Here is a 17,176-nt window from a genome sequence, read left to right as displayed (position 1 = left end):
TTATATAGTATATACTATTATATATATATTAGTTATTTATATATATATATGTATATAATTTTAAAATATTCTTTCATTTGTGCCTTAGGCAGAATTTCACCCTGCTAAACCCAGCTGCAGTGAGCAGGGGGTTGATCAGAGCCAGCCAAACCCACCACCTTGCTTTGCAAGCAGTGTGTGCCAACTGAGCAGAGCAAAGGGCAGGAGGGCAGCAGAGCTGCTCCTCCTCTTCCCCTCTGTGGAGGTGTGTGCAGGACAGCAGCACCCCAGTGCTGGTCAGAGCTTCACAGTGGCTGTGAGATGTCCCCATGTGTGGCAGGCTTCCTTGGAGAGGGACTCCACAGTTTTAAATAAAACCTACTCCTTCCAAGCACAGCTCATGAAAAAGAATCCCAGAATCATGGAAAGATTTGGGTTGGAAGGGATCATTACAGGTTACCTAGTCCAAACCCCACAATAAGCAGGGACATTCTCAACTAGGTCAGGTTGCTCAGAGCCCTGTCCCACCTGGCCTTGAATGTTTCTGAGGATAGGGCATCCACCACCTTTCTTGGCAACCTGTGCCAGGGTTTTACCACCTTCATTGTAAAAAACTTCTTCCTTATATCTAATGCAAATTGCCCCTCTTTAAAACAACTACCATTACCCCTTGTCCTATCAATGGGGACACTGCCAGTAGCTGACATTCAATTAAATATTGCATGCAAAGCTGACAACAAATTACAAATGAGCAGGCAGATCATCTTCTCACTTCTCAGGAAAAGTCCCTAATTTCACAGAGCAAGCACTTTGCTTCCCCTTCCTATTCCAACCTGACTATTTGCTCTCTCCATCATGCTGTGCTCCCATGTTTTGCTCCAGGCAGCAGGTAGGAGAGATAGGAGGCAGCTGAGAATTTCTCCAGGGACACTTTATGGTTGCATTCTGCCAGGTGCCAGCTCTGAAACATCAAGCAGTTTGCACTCAGGCTTAGCAATACAGTGAGGACAATGATGTGCTATATTACTGCACCGTGCTATTTTTAAAAGTCCTGCCCCTAAGCTGAGACACAAACCCTTTGTTGTGGCTCTTAGAAGAGACACTGTGATCTCATGGATCCTTCCTCTTTTTAAAATTAATTCTTTTAAAATTCTCAATGTGGTCCCTTTTTGTTAGCAAAAGCACAACAGGTTATCTCCAAACTTTGATTTAAATATATGTATGTGTGTGTGTGTGTGTGTGTATATGTATGTCAATATACATATTTTTTGATGCATCACTTCAACTTTTCATGAAAGATTGAGATGCAAATAATATTCCTGAGGAAATCAGAATAGAAGTGTTGGACCCAGCGACCCAGCTTTAAACAAACTGTACAGCTCTGACCATGCATATAATTATGCATATAAATACAGATAAATAAAAGACTTCTCAGTAATGAAAAAGTTAATCACAGTGATTTCTTTGCAGAGCAATAGCTATGCAAATAATCTTGAAATTTGCCTGAACACCTGTCAGCTCAATTGCTTTGACACTGTATGCAACAAGACAGTTTATTCATGGTGCCTTTGCAAGTCTGAGAATGAGCAGTTGTGAAGCACCTGAGACTGATTTCCTCGTGGCACTGCACATGTGGATGCCTTTAAATCCAGTTTGACTAAGGGGCAAGGGAGGAATTTCCTGGGAGAGTCTAATGCTGTGGCTTTTCTGGCTTTGCTAAGGATGGAAAACCAGAGCTTTGCATTGGAAAAGACACATCTGAGTGATGGAAAGCTTGTGATTCATGATGAGGTTTAAATGTTGCAGCTGGAAAGTTTGGCTGGGTGTGGAGAACAAGTTGATCTAACCACCAAGAGAGGAGAGATAAAAATCACTCTGAGTATTTTCGCCAAACACTTATTTGGCTGAGAATTCAAAATCTCTAGTTCTGGGGTAATGTTTAATTATTGGCTATCTATAAGGAAAGGCTCCTTCTCTGCAGATACATTCAGTGGAGAAACACACACCTGAAAAATCATGCAAAATTTGACCTGGGATATTCTGGCTTCCCTCCCCAATTCCAGGTTTGATATGGAATGCCCAGCCCGAGGCAGATGGGTGCACCATGGCAGCAACCTCTCACTTCCCCTGAAATTCATTCATACTTTGGCCCAAGTGTCAGGTGAATGATTTCCCAAATTCCCATTCCTTTCCCACACAGATTTTTTAACAGCTGCTGAGCACATGGAACTCGATCCTTGCTGTTTGAACATCCTCCACCCCAGCAGCAGCACCAGGGCTCTCACCCAGACACTGCAGGTTTGCCTTTGGAGGATGTTGGCAAGAAACAGCTTTACTCACATAAAAGGAAAGCATTTCACACCAAGCAAGCATTAAACCAAGGAAATCCCTGCCAAAAGATCTGTCAGTGATGAAAATTCTGAAAGGGTTTAAGAAGAGATTAGGCCAGTTCATAGAGGGCAGGGCCCTCAGGAGCTCTGGGGCCCACAGGCCTGGTCACCTCAGCCTCTGCTTCAGGAAATCCTTCCATCACTTATGGCCAAGGTCTGGGAAATAATAACAGAGAAAGGATCACCCTCTCCCTGCCCTGTTTTTCAGTGGTGCTGTTGGAAAGTTATACTGGGCTATGGACATTTTTGACCTACCAGTGTAGGTATTTTTCATCATTGCCAGATGAAACCCTGTGCCCGAGCTAGTTGTGTGTGGCTGTTTGAAGCCGTGGTGAGGAGACATCAGGCTGATTTTATGGTGGCATTTTACAATTGTTTGATGCTGGCACAATTAACTGGTTCAGGGCAATCTCATTTCACCCAATACACACCAACAAGAGTTTTCATTTTATAACACTGCACAACATCATCTGCACAACAGTGGTGCAGGGAGCTGCTCCTGCCACGCCTTAACCAAGCCAAATGCAGTCCCTGTGCTTTGCACCACCACAAAAAAAAAACCCAAATCTTTTAAGTCATGAGGTTGTTTCAATATTTTCTTTATATTTTTTCAGTCTTTGGCCATTAACAGTGACGGTGTTGAAACACAAAGAGCTGTATCTTTGCTCAGTGGTTTTGGCTCCCAAATTGCTACAGTTCTGGGGGAAGATGAGCTTTCAGAAGGATGCCTCTGTGCTGTGATGCACTGCCTTGGTCTCCCTTTCCGTTTCTGGGGAACATGGCCATGCTACAGACCCTTGTAGCCAGCCATGGGGTTTTTCCTGGTTTTCTGAGCCTGCCCCTCTGATGTTGCCTTGCCCCAGGGTTCAGTGCAGCCTGTTATTTCACTGACTTCTTTGTCCAGACTGCTGGGTTGGGAGATAAGAGCCCCAGAGTTTCTGCCCAGTGGTCCCCACAACTTCCTTTTCCATCACCTTCACCTCCTTCCTGGCAGCTTTGGCTACTCAGAAATGCCATTGCCATAGTTACTCCTGGCTTGAGGCAGGAGGTGGAACAAATGGTCTCCCCCTTTCTATTATGTTTCATGGTTGGGGTGCTGGGTTATCCCTTGCAGTGGAGAGCTAAATTTACACTAAGCACTATGTGATTGTTCTCCCTGCCTCTGGATCCACCAGCATCCAGTGCAGTGCAGGTGATTCTGGAAGTGCTGTCCTCTACATCCCCTTCTCAAAGGCCATAAGGCTTCTTTAGGCTTCAGGTCTGACCCCTCACCAAGTAACTGTGCCATCAGGCTGTTGGCAGTGTACAAGACAGGGTGATTCTTGCTTCAACAAGTGACCTGGTGGAGCCAGGTGAGGGCTGTGCAGAGTTACAGGCTGGTGCTAAGGCTGCTGACTCCAGCAAGCTCCCCCTCAGAAACAAGGAGACCAAACCCAGCCAGGCTGTAGTCTAAGGCAGCACGGTGGAAAAAGCTGTTTTCAAATTCGGCTCATTAAATTCCCAGCACATATGTATGCTCCAGCACAGCTGAGCTTAACAAAACCATAAATTTAAACCATCTGATATCTGGCCATAAAAAATGATGAATTGATGACTGAATTATTTTGCTCTTTCATCCTATCTGGACTATCATCTACATGAACTAAACTAGTTGGTGCAACTTTTCTAAATTGATTTTAAATTGACCTAATTAAAGCAGTAAGAGTACATAATGGAGATGTACTTAACCCAATTTAACCCTTTCTTCAATCAATTACACTAGAATTTGGTAATTTGCAGGCAGAAGCTAAAACAAATTAAAAGAGAGTTGGGACAGGTTAAGAACCCTTGTAGTGCAAGTACGCTGAAGACCTCAGAGGAATGGAGAACATGCTGGTGCAAACTACCCATGGCTATAGCTGCAAATATCACCTGAGCTTCCCATCTGAGTTAGTCCAGATTCAGCTCAGCCCATTTCTTCTGCTGCTCTTTCTTTACCATTAAAGTGGTCTTTAGCACTTTAATGAAGGGCTTGCTTTTCTCTTCTCCCTGAAAGGAGAGAAGGAGTGAAGGTATGTCAACCTTTTTATCATTTTTAAGCAATGTTGCCATCCCTGACTAGTAATTGGTATTGTTAAAGATAATCAGTAAAGTCAACATTATCATTACATGGCAGTGAGTAGGCTGGATGGAAGAGTGCCCTCCAAACCACCAAGACAGCATTAATTAGGGTTTAGTAAGTACCTTTGCTGAGGGATGCATGTGACTTACAGAAGATTAGGTTGAAGGGATGGGGAAATCCTTGTTGTGTTGCTCAACCCTCTAGAAGTGGCAACTTGGTCACTCATCGCCTCCTCATTCCTTTGATGAACTGAATTCTTCTCCAATGGTCCATAAAGGCACCACCTCCAGTTCCTTCCTGGCCTCTTTCCAGCCAAGTATCAACTTGCTCTTCCAGAAATCAGGGAGCTAAACATAAACCTAAATGAGAGGGAGAAGGAGAAAAGGAAGCAAGAATTTACTAAGAAGCCAAGCATGTGGAGATAAAACCCCAGGAGAAATAGAAACAGGCAATGAGTGAGGAAGAGCTGGGAACAGCCACTTGGCCACTCCATATGGATACCAAACAGACAAGTATCTGCTGCTGCTCTGGGCAGGAAAGCACCTGGGCAGAAACCACAGCCAGCATAAGCTGCAGACCACGCCTGTGGTAATGAACCAGTGGTACGGCAGGCAGAGCATCTCCAGATGAGAGAGGAAACCTCATCCTTGTGAAACCACGTGGGAAAAGGTCACCTGGGAGATACCATTAAGGGAGGATAAGAGGCAGCAGAGCCTTTTACAGACCCAGCACTGTTAGGGAGATGAGGTTATGTGTCTGTTTGTGCTGTTATCAAAAGCAGTGCCAGGTCACTGTGCAGTCAACTGAACAAGGTCCTGCTACTGAGAAAACAGGTTCTGGTGAAGATTCTTTGTTCATGAACAAAGAGAACTGTGGGACAAGGAGGTGGCAGTGAGTTGCTGCTGTGATAGTTCTAGAAATGGTGCCTGGGAAAGGAGGATTTAAGGAACAAGGTGTTCACTGCATGTCTGCTCAATACACCTGGCTGGCAGCCAAAATGTGAAAGGAAAACATAAACATTTTCTGCTTCACCTACGTGCTGCATCCACTGTACAGCGTGACACGCCAAGCAGGCTGAAGGCCAACAGAAGGCACGTCCAGAGTCCAGAAAGCTGCTGGAAGCGGGGCCAGGTGTGCACGGTGGTCTGAGCACAGCAGAGCTGGGTGCACCGTGCAGGCTGGGAAGCAGCATGATTAACGTAGGGGACAGTCACGTGGCAGATAAACCAGAGGGATGCTGCCAAGCTGTGAGGAGAAAGTAAATCACATCAGGAAGGTGAGATGTTTTGTTCCAGTTGTACACTGAAATCTCCTCATACGTTCTTTCAGTGCCTGCAGAGACAAAAAGTAGCTGTAGATGAGTTAAAATTGAACATCAGAGAATGGCACGTGCCCTACCTGGCAGGTCTGAACAAAGTAAGCTCTATCTTTAACGGCTTATTTCTGAATTATTTTTATTACCATAGAAGCCACAATAACTGTTGGGAAACAACTTGTATTTCACAAGGACCACCACTGATGCCTAGGGATGCCACAACTTTCCCTCAAAATGGGGGCCCTCAAAATGGCCAGAGAAGGCTCTGGCCACCTGTATGCAGAGCATCAGGTAAAAGCAAGTGAAAAACAATGACATGATTGTTGTATTAGATGACAAACCGGTCTCCCAACTAAGTCAGGTTGTTGCAGATATTTTTGGTGGTGTCATTTTAAGCAGATAGCCAGAGGACCAAGGCACTGGTTTGTCTCAATTTGCTACAGGATGTCTGGAGAAATGTCACTTAAAGGGACATGTGCAATACCATTTTTAATGTGTTACTGATGATAAGGGGTCATTAAATTTTTAAGCTTTATTTTTTTTTCTTAGATGACCTCTGTTTAATGAAAACCAATGCAGATTTACTGCAAAACCAATTTTAGTCCTTAGAAGTTAAAAAGAAAATGGAGTTGCTGCTCTCAGGTGCTAAAACAAGACCTATACCAACAGCCATGGTCTTTACCTAGCCCTTCTGGGGGGTTATGAAGCTGCTGCTGAGAAGTTTTCATGGTTTGAAACTTCTGGGACTTTAATGGAAGTCCTCTTTTGTCCCAGCTTCATCCCCAATGAAGAATGGGATGACACAAGCAATATCAAACTGAGTTATTTGCAAAATCAGGAAGCACCAAGGGTGCTTACACTGAATTACATGATATCTTCACCAGATATTTTATAAGAGTTGCTGCTGTATTAAAACTCCAGATTTTTTTAGTAGGGATAAGTAAAGATGGCTGGTAAGTAAACTGAGCTCTGTCTTCTTACCACTAATTAAATAGTAGCAATATTGATTGAAAGAAAGCCAAATACCTCATTTTCCAAGAGAGTTATCCACCTTACTCTCCCTATCTTTCACCAGAAGCAAGGAACACCTTCCCCAACACAGAGTAAGTCATCAGCAGTATATCGATATTAATATAATTACTAGAGAATACAATTACTTTATCAGTGACCTTTATACATCTAATCTGATTTAAATAGCAATATTCTGTGGCTCTTCTGTGTGGTTTGCAAACTGGTGACTCCCTATGAACTTGGATTAATTTTTACATCTCTGCTTGCTGCTGAAGAAAAGCTGTGATGAGGTGACTCACTGCCAACTCATGCATGAGCCATCTGAAACATCACATTTTTCATCTCCAGTTCTGCAGATCCCTTTCCCTGTAATGACTAGTTAAATAAGCTGTTTTTGTTTTTTTTCCCCAGTTGTCCATTCTAGTCTTTTAATACTCTTCAACCTCGCTCAAGGCTTAAGACAAGGTCTGTGTATCTGCTTGCCTGACCTTGTTTATCTGAAATTCGATGCTGGTTTCTCTTGAGGTTTATCTGACCCACCCTCCAGGCCTCCCACAGTGATGTGGATATTTGAGCCAGGTGTTCTGGGCTTCCTTTGGCAGCAGCCAAGAGAAATAGGCATGTTTAAGGTGGGATTGACTCTCCTTCGTGTAGCAAGGTCTGCAGCAGGGTGATAAGACCCCCACTATTATTAGGATCATATGTGTTGCATCACACATCTCCTAAACTCAAGGGGGACATTAGCAATGAATTTTATAATGTCTTTCAATTACTGGCTATGGAAGACACGTTTGTCAACATAACCACAGCGAGTGCAGTCTGTTAAGGGACAGCAAATGCTCTGGGAGTGTGTCCCACCAATATTTCACTCAAAGTAATTAACAGAAAACATCTTTTCATTTAAAGACTGAGCCTGGCCTCTATGGCTACAGTGGTGGTGAATGTCTTTAGTGCTTGCTGTTCATTAGGGAACAGAAAATTAGGAAGAAAAGCAATTCTGGATTTCCCCTGAAGCCACTTCACCCTTGTGCTTGTTAATGCATTGCTTTCTCTGTAATGCTTTTAAACTAGTAAACTTCAGAACAGTAAGTTTTTAATAGTGACATAAGTGCACTACCATTTGGGGAGGGAAATAAACTATAATGATGTCAGGATGTTTATACTAAAATATTTGTGGCTTTCCTGGTAGGATGCCTCTGCGAAAGAAAACCTCACGCAAACAGAAAAGTTCATACCCCTAATTAAAGCAGTAATAATCTTTACAAGGGATTATAACACCAAAGGCCAGGCTGACATCCCTAAAGTCCTACTGATAAAGCAGTTGCCTTGCTTTCAGCTGTGTCACTCCTGACAAGTGAACTGGAAGCTCTTTCAGAGGCACAGCCGCAGTGTCATTCAGCTGCTCCGGCGCCTGTTGTGCTGCGGTACCGGCACCACCACAGCGACGCTGCCATGGCTTAGCTCTGCTCTGCTTGAAGTGTTAAACACCACCCTAGGCCTACAAAAGGAATTCTTTATAAAAACTAACTTTAGGGCTAAGAAAGGGCTCACTGGTCTCTAATCGGAGGAACAAAAAAAGTCTGTAAAAAGGGCATTTTAGCAACCAGTATCTCTTCTGCATTAATATCTCCCACACATTTTGGAAAGACTTCTCTTTCTGCTGCCATTCTCAGCAAACAGATTCCTGGCCAGTTAAAGTCTCAGCTCAAAATAAAAAGGGCTTGGGTTGACCTCGGGTTGCATCCCAGAGAAAAATTTCTTGGCTCAGCTCAGAGTGCCACGGAAGGAAGCACTGCAGGCACTGTTGGAGAGATGGGAATTGCCATTTGGATGGAAGGGGTAATGGGCAAAAAGGGAATATAACAGGGAAACAGCAATACTGGTGGAGGGGATGATACTGCAGCACTGCTGGGGGAAAGGAAAAGCCAGGAAAAGCTCTGGTGGTCCTGTCACACTTGGTGCTGAGATGCAGGGCAGGGATGGGCAGCCCTTGGGGTACATTACAAGAGACTCTGTGACATTCCTCTGTATCTGCAAGGCAGAGAGCTCTCAGCAAAGCAAGGCAATGTGAACTGCTGCCACATTCACCTGCTCCAGCATATGTCAGTCTATCCTAAGTATTCCCCATGTTCCTGTAGAACTGGTGTCCTGTAGCTGTCAGCTCATGGAGAACATGTGCTACTACGCAAGGCCTAAAAATAATATTCAGGAGACATGAATGACAGCTTTTTTCTGGTAACAAATAATGCAAAAACAACATGCATTTCTGCTTGTGTTTTAAAACACAGCATGCTTCCCACAAATTATTTTGATGGTTTCTTGCTCAGCCCACCCTTGAAAGCAAAGTCTAAACCTACAGTATTTTCTCTTGGTCTGGCCACAGAGCTGCATTTGCATTACTGCTTCATTGAGGCAGCATCTAAACACCCAAGACTTCACAGCCTTTAGCCACAATCTCTCAGCAACAAACCTTGCAGCAGAGAGTGTTCAAAAACAACACACATTCCAAAGATACTTTTTGGTTTAAAAACATAAATAAAAACAAAAGGGAAACAAAAATAGAAAGAATAGACAATGCAAATTTAAGTCAAAGTAAAAACAAACAGATGGAAATCCAAAGCAAGAAGGTCCAAAGATGCCTCCAAGCAATCCTGCAATTGGGTTTTCAAATTACGTGCTTTTGCAGGAAGAATTCTTCATAAATCTATTACAGCATCAAAACCACATAAGTCTGCTTCTCCATCTGAAATGCAACATCTTAAGCAAGTCATTTGGCAGCAGTGGGAAGGGTAAAACTGGCATGTGTTGGCTCAAGGCACTTGGTTTTGAACTGGCTCACCAGCCCAGCTGGCAAACAATGCTCCTCTCATCTTTCAGTGCTGATTTATCCTGGCACAGGCACAACTCTGGCACAACTTCAGTGCTTTTACCGAGTGAGCATGATTTAACATTTGTCCATTTCTAAGAAGAACAGTTTCATTTCTGCTCTCAGGATAAGATACCTTCCACACACAGGAAGTGTTGGTTGTCTTACTGCAGTGGAGAGGATGGCGGGTGAGTCCACCCTCCGAAGGGGGATTCTAGAAGCACAGCTGAGCCCCCAACTCTAAATGTACACCTTGCCTCCTACCTCTGTATTTTTAGCAAGACATGGGCACCCACTGGTCCTTGCTGTAACATCTCCCCAGATTTACAGAGAAGTGGACGGACATTATTTTCCCCAGAGCTGTTGAACCAAAATAATCTGATTTAACATTGACTTGGAGTGGCCTGTCTTGATAAGTACTGCTTAAAAGCAAACCTGAGCCTGAGAATGGGGAAAAGAAAGAAATTACAAAGAAGATGGTTTGGACCTGAGCAGAAGATGATCTCGTCATGCATGAGCTACACATCTGACCATATGATGGCAGACAGGAAGGTCCCAGACCATGCTGCCCTTGCTGGGCTTGGCACAGGTGGTGGAATGGAGACTTTTGCTGGGGCAAGACTTTGCGATAATAGCCTTGTTTCTGGAGAAGAGGGATCACTTATGGGATTTCTATGGCTGGTATATGAGAAGTGCCCAGTGTTGCACCAATAACCCCACGCTCTCAGAGCTTGTGTCCTTCCCCTCTGGACACCAGAGAGCAGCCTCACATCTCCACAGTACTTGTTCTGACTTGTTCCTCACACTGTCTCCATTTTGCCTGTTCTTTTTCAAGCCTTTTAATTGTTTTGTCCTGCTCTGATTCCTATTATGGCACAGTAAAATGGTGTGCTGTGCAGAGCATGCCATATTTAATTTGTCATGCAGTTCAGAGAAGTAAAAGAAACTCTTCAGTAACAGATCCTCAGCAGATCCTGAAAACCCTGCATAAACCCTTGACACGGCCAGGCACTATTTATTCACAACATAACACAAAGCAGGATCCTGTCTGCCTGTGGTAGTACATTGTCAAAATACGCTCTTCATGCTTTCTGCAGCTGAGAAAAGCCTTGATGGGTTCTGGAAATTGCTCTTGCATCTGTCAGGCAATGCTAAATCAGCTCTTTCTTCCTCCTCATTAGTCCTTTGGGCTTACAGAAAGCAGAGAAAATGCAACACATGTCAACAAAAACAGACATGCTTGGGTGTGTTCGGTTGGTTGGAGGTCAATGGTCACTCTTCAGTGCCTCTCATAACCAAAAATCCCCTTCTTCCCAAAGCAAAGACACAGACCTTGATCTTTGATCTCAGGACATCTCCTGGGACCCGCCCTGCAGATGTACCTGCAGTTATGCAGCTGTAACATTGCTGCCCAGTTATGCATATGTTATGCCCAGACAGAGTTAACTTAGACTTTATATTACGTAAAAACACTTTTGAGAGAGCATACACTAATGCAATCAACAGCTTGCACATCTGCTCAGTTTTCCAGATCTTACCACTGCCTGAAAAGAAGCCCTTCCAGCCGTGAAGCAGAGCTAATAAAGCACTCTCTTCTTCTACAACAGTTTTATGTCCACATCAGCGTGCCAGTGTTTGGGCAGGGCAGCTGTAGCCTCAGTGCAGTTGTCTGTTTTATCCATTCACTGTCTGTGGCAGCTCAGCCGTACTCACAGCAAGTTGCCATCCTGCTCCTCACACTAAGGAAATATCTTTTGCCTCTGGCTCATCTGGAACACAGCTCAGGCAGCAGCAGTGCTCTTAGAGGCTGCCAAGAGGAAGGGACAGGAGGTTTCCTTCAATCACAGCCTCATTAGGCTCTTCACTGTTCCAATCAATGCAGATCTGGTTTACCTCAAGCAAAGCTGCTGTGAAGATTAGAGCGATGGTTTTCACACCAGTGCTTTTCACCCGTTCACAGGAGGCTGAATCAGTGAAGACACTGGTTCTGCCTTGTGAAGTTGGTACCCCAGATTGGCTGTGTTTTGTGTGTCTGAGCATGGGCATGGATGAACACAGGCTTGCCACGACTTAGCTGCAAGATATTAACCTATGACATTTAAATGTACACAGGAAAGGAAAGGATGAAGGTCAAAGTAAGGGATTGCTTGAGAGATCTGATTGCAGCCCTCTCGTGAGGAGTTCATTGAAAAGAGGGAGGCTGTTCTGGGGGTCCATGGTGGGAGGATGAAGAAATAATGGGCATCAGTTGAAACATAAGAGATTCTGACCAGATATAAGGAAAAGCTTTTTTAGTGTGACAACAGTCAAGCAGTGGGGCAGTTGCCCGGGGAGGTTGTGCAAATTCCATCTTTGGATATTTTCAAGTCCCAGCTGGATAAGATCTTGAGTAACTTTGTCTGACCTCAGAGCCAACCCTGCTTTAAGGAGATTGGAGAAGAGACCTCCTGAAATCCATTCTAACCCAAATTACCATATGTTTCTACTGTGCCTCATTTCTCTGCAGAGTAACTTATCTACAAAATGGTAAACAACGTGCCTTGAAAGTTTGCTTAACTGATAAAGAATGGCACAAAACAGAGTGTGGTCTGTGCTGTGTACATACTTCCTATCCAACAATTCTTTTTTTAGGTCCCTGCTTCATATATACCATATATAGAGGATATACTAAGCAAACAGGATGATCAAAATCAGTGTTGAAATTTAAACCAGCAGGCGATAAGTGCTTACACTTCACTCTGAAGAAATCTACTGATTTGCCTAAACCAAATTCAGAAACAAACTGACAAACTGTATCAGTGATTTCTATTGCATTGTAAAGATAACTGCTACAGAAACTGCACAGGAATTAGTAATGTTCTAGAACAAGAAAGCTAAAATTATTTTAAATACAAAAGAAAGCTTGCTGAACAAATCTACAGTTCTTTTTACTTGACATTTTAGATTGATTCAGTTTTCTACTTTAATGTGGACATTTCCAGGAAGGGCTGGGGCAAGGGAGAAAGAAGAAGAAAGAAGCTAGAAAAGTCTTTTGGCTATGATCATATTTAATATTTCTGGAAGTGGCAGACCACAGTCTTGTGGCCATGGTTCATTCCCTGGCCAGCTAAGCCACAGAGCAGGAGCTGTGACAATCTCCCAAAGCTGTCTGTCACAGTGGGCTGGATGCTTCTCTCCTCAAAGCCTGCTTCACTCCATGTGCTTCTCTCTTAGATTTCTTAGAAAAACTCTTAGACATCTACATTATCATAAAACAATTTAAGATTATACTTGCTCTCTGTTACTAAGGCTTTGTGGCATTAGGTAATTGCTTAATTGAGCATTTAGAAAAGCATTAATATATTTTTCTCTGCAAATGCATTATTAATATATACATTACAATCTCTGTTGTTAAGGCTTTGTATACAATTATGAATAGACTTAAAACACTGAACTGCATGAAAATATTTTCTTCTAGGAAAAAGAAACTCAAAAGGACACAAATCATACCGGGTCTACCATCATTATAAATTAAATATTTATATTGATACTTCTATACTCCAACAGTCCTAAGCCATTGTCTGCACCAGTTGAAACGGGAAGTATGAATATTTGTATCCTATTACACATTAATTCACAAAGCCAGCTTAAATGGTTGAAGAATAACAACCTGCTTTGCATCCACCCCTTTAGACCACTGACTTCTCCGCCATACAATGTATTGTTTTTCTCCAGAGCAGCACACTACCTATAACATCACTCCTCCCATGTAGGTTGTATTTAGGATTGCACTGACAACTTGCATTCTCCCAGAAATGAGGAAGGCACTACACCTACAAGGGATAATTTGTTTTTAATGCTTCTGGGAAGAACACATTAAAGATTTTAATGAGATTTTTGTTTCCTCAAAATAGTAGGCAGTGCCAAAAATCCATGTGGGCTTAAATATAGTACTAAAAGCAGTGAATACAGTGAAAGGCAAAACAAAAAGGCAGTGCAAAAACCCTATGCAATTACTTAACAACCAGAAATAGTTTGGGGAGATTATGACAGTTGGATGATCTGGGGTTGGGAGGTAATAATAATCCTAAATCTATAAAAAACTGATATTGGGTTGGCTGAAAGCTCCACCCAGCCCAGCAGTTTCAGATAGATGTGAGTAGGAAGACAGAAAGAACTGGGAAAACATGTTCTGTACTTCCCCAAAATGTATTTCCAGCTCCAGCAACTTACAAGTCAAGAACTTGCTGAGTTAGATCAAGAATCTTTGATGATTTTCCAGTTGCTTTTTAAGCTCATGCAAAGTTTTGGTACCCACTATATCCTGAAGCAAAGACTTCTGGCTTAACTATAGACTGAATGAAGCACTATCTCTTCTTGTTTGTTTTGAACTTTCCAAGTTCTCATTTCATTTGCTGTAGCTCAGTTCTCGTGTCTGATAAGTCAGTGAACAGTCTGGATTCCTGGTTCTTATTTGCATCTCTGAAGATTTTACATAGACTTTGATATTATCTCTCCTTCCCTGGAGACTGAAGAAACCCAGCCGAGTCAACCTTAATCCCTTTCAAAGCCCTCCTACTATTTCTAATAATTGTATTGATTTTTATTTAATCTATTCCAGTTCTACCATACTATTTTTGAACTAGAACTGCACAAGCAATTAAAGATGCAGGTGCAAACAGGAATTGATACAATGGCACTTTTTATCTCTATTTCTGTCTTAATAAATTTTAACAATAATCTTGACAGTTCTCAATTTCCATTTTGATCACTGCTGAGCCCTGAGTTGATGTTCTCACAGAATCAGCTTTCACAATCTCAAGGCCTTTTTTCTCGCTGGTAAAAATCCACTCAAAGTTCCTCAGTATATATGTGAAATTCAGGATTGTTTTTTTTTTTTTTTCCTCATATGTCAGCCTTTCATATTTATCAGATTTAATTTCATCTGCCATTTTGCCACCGACTCTGTTAGTAGCATAAAAGTAATTCAGTTTTTCTCAGTTAGCCCTACCCTGAATAGCTCATTATCAGCAACATATTTTGTAAATCACTACTGGCCTCCATTTCTATCAGTTACTTGTCCAAGTTTCATATCCATTAGCAGCCTTGCTTTTTACTTCCCTTGGGGAGGAATCTTACTGATTGCTTTTGGAAACCATCATAGACAGTTAATTGAATCTTTATGGTCCATGAGCTTCTTGACTTCTTCAAAGAAAGCTTTCCTGAGACACTACTTTGCTTTAAAAAAGCCGTAATGGCTTTCCCTAATGTGTCATCTTTTCTATGTGGCCACTGAGTTTTTTCTATTCTTCAGCATAATTTCTACTTATTCGTCTGTCAAGGAGATTGGGCTTCCAGGTGTACAGCTTCCACAATCTTCTCCAAAATCCTTAAAAAAATCTGGTCTCACATGTGCAGCTCTTCAGACCCCTCTGATGCCGAGAAGTCAGAAACAGCAGTTAGTACCTGAACCACTTTGTCTCTGAGCTGCTTGACAGCTCGTGGTTGAACACCATCTGGTCTCAGCAGTTGGCTGTTGCTCACTTGTTAACGTGTTCTTTCATCTTTTATACTTGCACTGTAATCCAAGATATGTTTTCCTAATTATTCCCCTTAAAGAAGCTTCCCATTATTGGAGTTTACCCATGCTCATCTATCCCATTCACAAATGCAAAAATAAATTCTGCCTTTTTTTCCTGACTGTATCTTCTCCAGATGTTTCTTCTGTGTATGAAACAATCTATTTGCCTTACAGAGCTGTCAAACTCCAGCAGGCTCCCTGATTTGTTCTAGAAAGACTTGTTATTATTTCTTATAACTTTTGGAAGCTGACCCTGAAACTTCCTTCTGTATCCTTCTCATAATTTTGTACTTAACCCATCAGAGGTTACAAGTCCTTTCTTTTACACCCTTTTAATGAAATGTGTGTTTTGTTTTATAGTGCTCCTCTGTTTTTGATAAGAAAGCAGAACACTGCTCATTTTCTTTGTCATGGTGCTACAAGAGTGTTGAAACCAAGGATGCTATAGTTCCTGCTACAGCATGGGTCTTTGTCAATAATATGACACTCTTTAGGACCAGGGATTGCTTTTCCTCTTCTGGCTTCCCAATAAGCAGTCACAGATACTTCCTGAAATGTTAGCTCCAGCCTTTCTCCCTCTTGTGACATTTATCCAACTTAATTTGAGTTATCAAAGTCACTTATGATTGTGTTTTCTGCCTCTCAGGCTCTGATCTCCCTGCCTTGTTAGCTGGACTGGTGATGCACTCCTGGTACTGAATTTTTGTTATTTATTTCTGGGACTTCAATCCACTGAGACCTTATTTATTGACAGAATTAACTGCTAATTGGAGAATCCTCTAAGCTTTCTTAAAATATAGCATCACTCATCCACTGTCATGCTTCATCTTGCCTCAAAAATACGCATCAAAACTGATTGTTCACTTTTCCTATCAGATTTCAAAATACGAACATAGTGCATATCTTTGATGCATCTTTGCTGCAGCTGCTTGCAAAGCTTGATTGTCTCCTGGGCAAAGCCGAATGCGACAGGCCCTGTGACACCCTTGTTCGTGCCTGGCTGTACAGTCAGGGTCTTTATTTACATCTGGCTTCATCTGAGAGTCCAAACTCAGGAACTGTTGCTTGCAATTGTGGAGGAGGACTAAAGATAAGAGCTAATCCTCAATTGTGCCAACAGCTGACATAACAGTGCAGGGAATATTTTGTTTCTGACTTGTATATGTTTTCTCTTGAATCATACGGAGAGTGATCAAGGATCTGCCCTGACTACAACTCAAACCATCAAACAGCTGACAGAACAGAGAAACAATATTTCATCCACCGTAGAAAACAAGAGGTGTAGTTTAAAGGAACTGTGAATAAATGACCATTATAAGGATAGAAAACATATCTGTGTTTATCCTGTATAAAATTTGAAAACATCTAAACTATCCTGCTTGAGGGCACGGGCTCCTCTATCCCTTAGAGTGAGGGAATATTCATACACCAGAAAATGGTAGTTGTTTTCAGGTTTCCTTGTGCAGCAGTTCTTCTCACTGAACCATATCACTCCTTTTTAATTGAGAATGGCACCTCAGAGCCAGTTTTATCCCACCTTCCTTAAGGGCAAGCTTTTCCCCTGTCTCTCCTGACAGGGCCTCTGCAGTGTGCTATGCACTGTACTACCAGCACTAACAATTAGCAGCTGCTGTGCCTGGAATCGCTGATTGTTTTCCATCAATCATCTAGGTTAGGGAACCATTTGTAGATACCACAGCAATAAGTCAGATATTAAAAAAAAAAAAAAAAAAAAAAAGAAATTCCTAGCATCAGACAGACTGTAATGACTTAATCCATTTTCATGCTTCATCAGCTTTCCCTCATCCGGTGCCCACAGCTTCCTCGCTCCAGTGGTTTTCCAGCTCTTTATTTCGTGGTGCAACTTGTGACTTCTAAGGCCATGGTCAGATGAGTTTGCAAGGTCGTTTCCCCTCCCTTGCAAGTCAAGCAGCCGCTTACACGAGTCTACAAC

The 17,176-nt window shown here is 42.5% G+C and overlaps 1 long non-coding RNA gene across 1 annotated transcript; it reads right to left on the bottom strand.

Annotated features, from left to right (window-relative positions):
• Positions 1-799: 799 nt before the first annotated feature.
• LOC128787065 (uncharacterized) lies at positions 800-15,645 on the bottom strand. Its single transcript, XR_008430555.1, has 5 exons — positions 13,875-15,645; positions 5,507-5,715; positions 4,620-4,829; positions 4,281-4,397; positions 800-940 (listed from the first exon to the last, which is right to left on the bottom strand). It is a non-coding gene; the product is annotated as an uncharacterized LOC128787065 (long non-coding RNA).
• Positions 15,646-17,176: the final 1,531 nt, after the last annotated feature.

The sequence above is a fragment of the Vidua chalybeata genome, chromosome 4, assembly GCF_026979565.1.
Source record: "Vidua chalybeata isolate OUT-0048 chromosome 4, bVidCha1 merged haplotype, whole genome shotgun sequence".
In the NCBI taxonomy this organism is placed as follows: Eukaryota; Metazoa; Chordata; class Aves; order Passeriformes; family Viduidae; genus Vidua; species Vidua chalybeata.
Note: the sequence above shows the minus strand (reverse complement) of the source record. Positions and strands in the feature narration are given on the sequence as shown.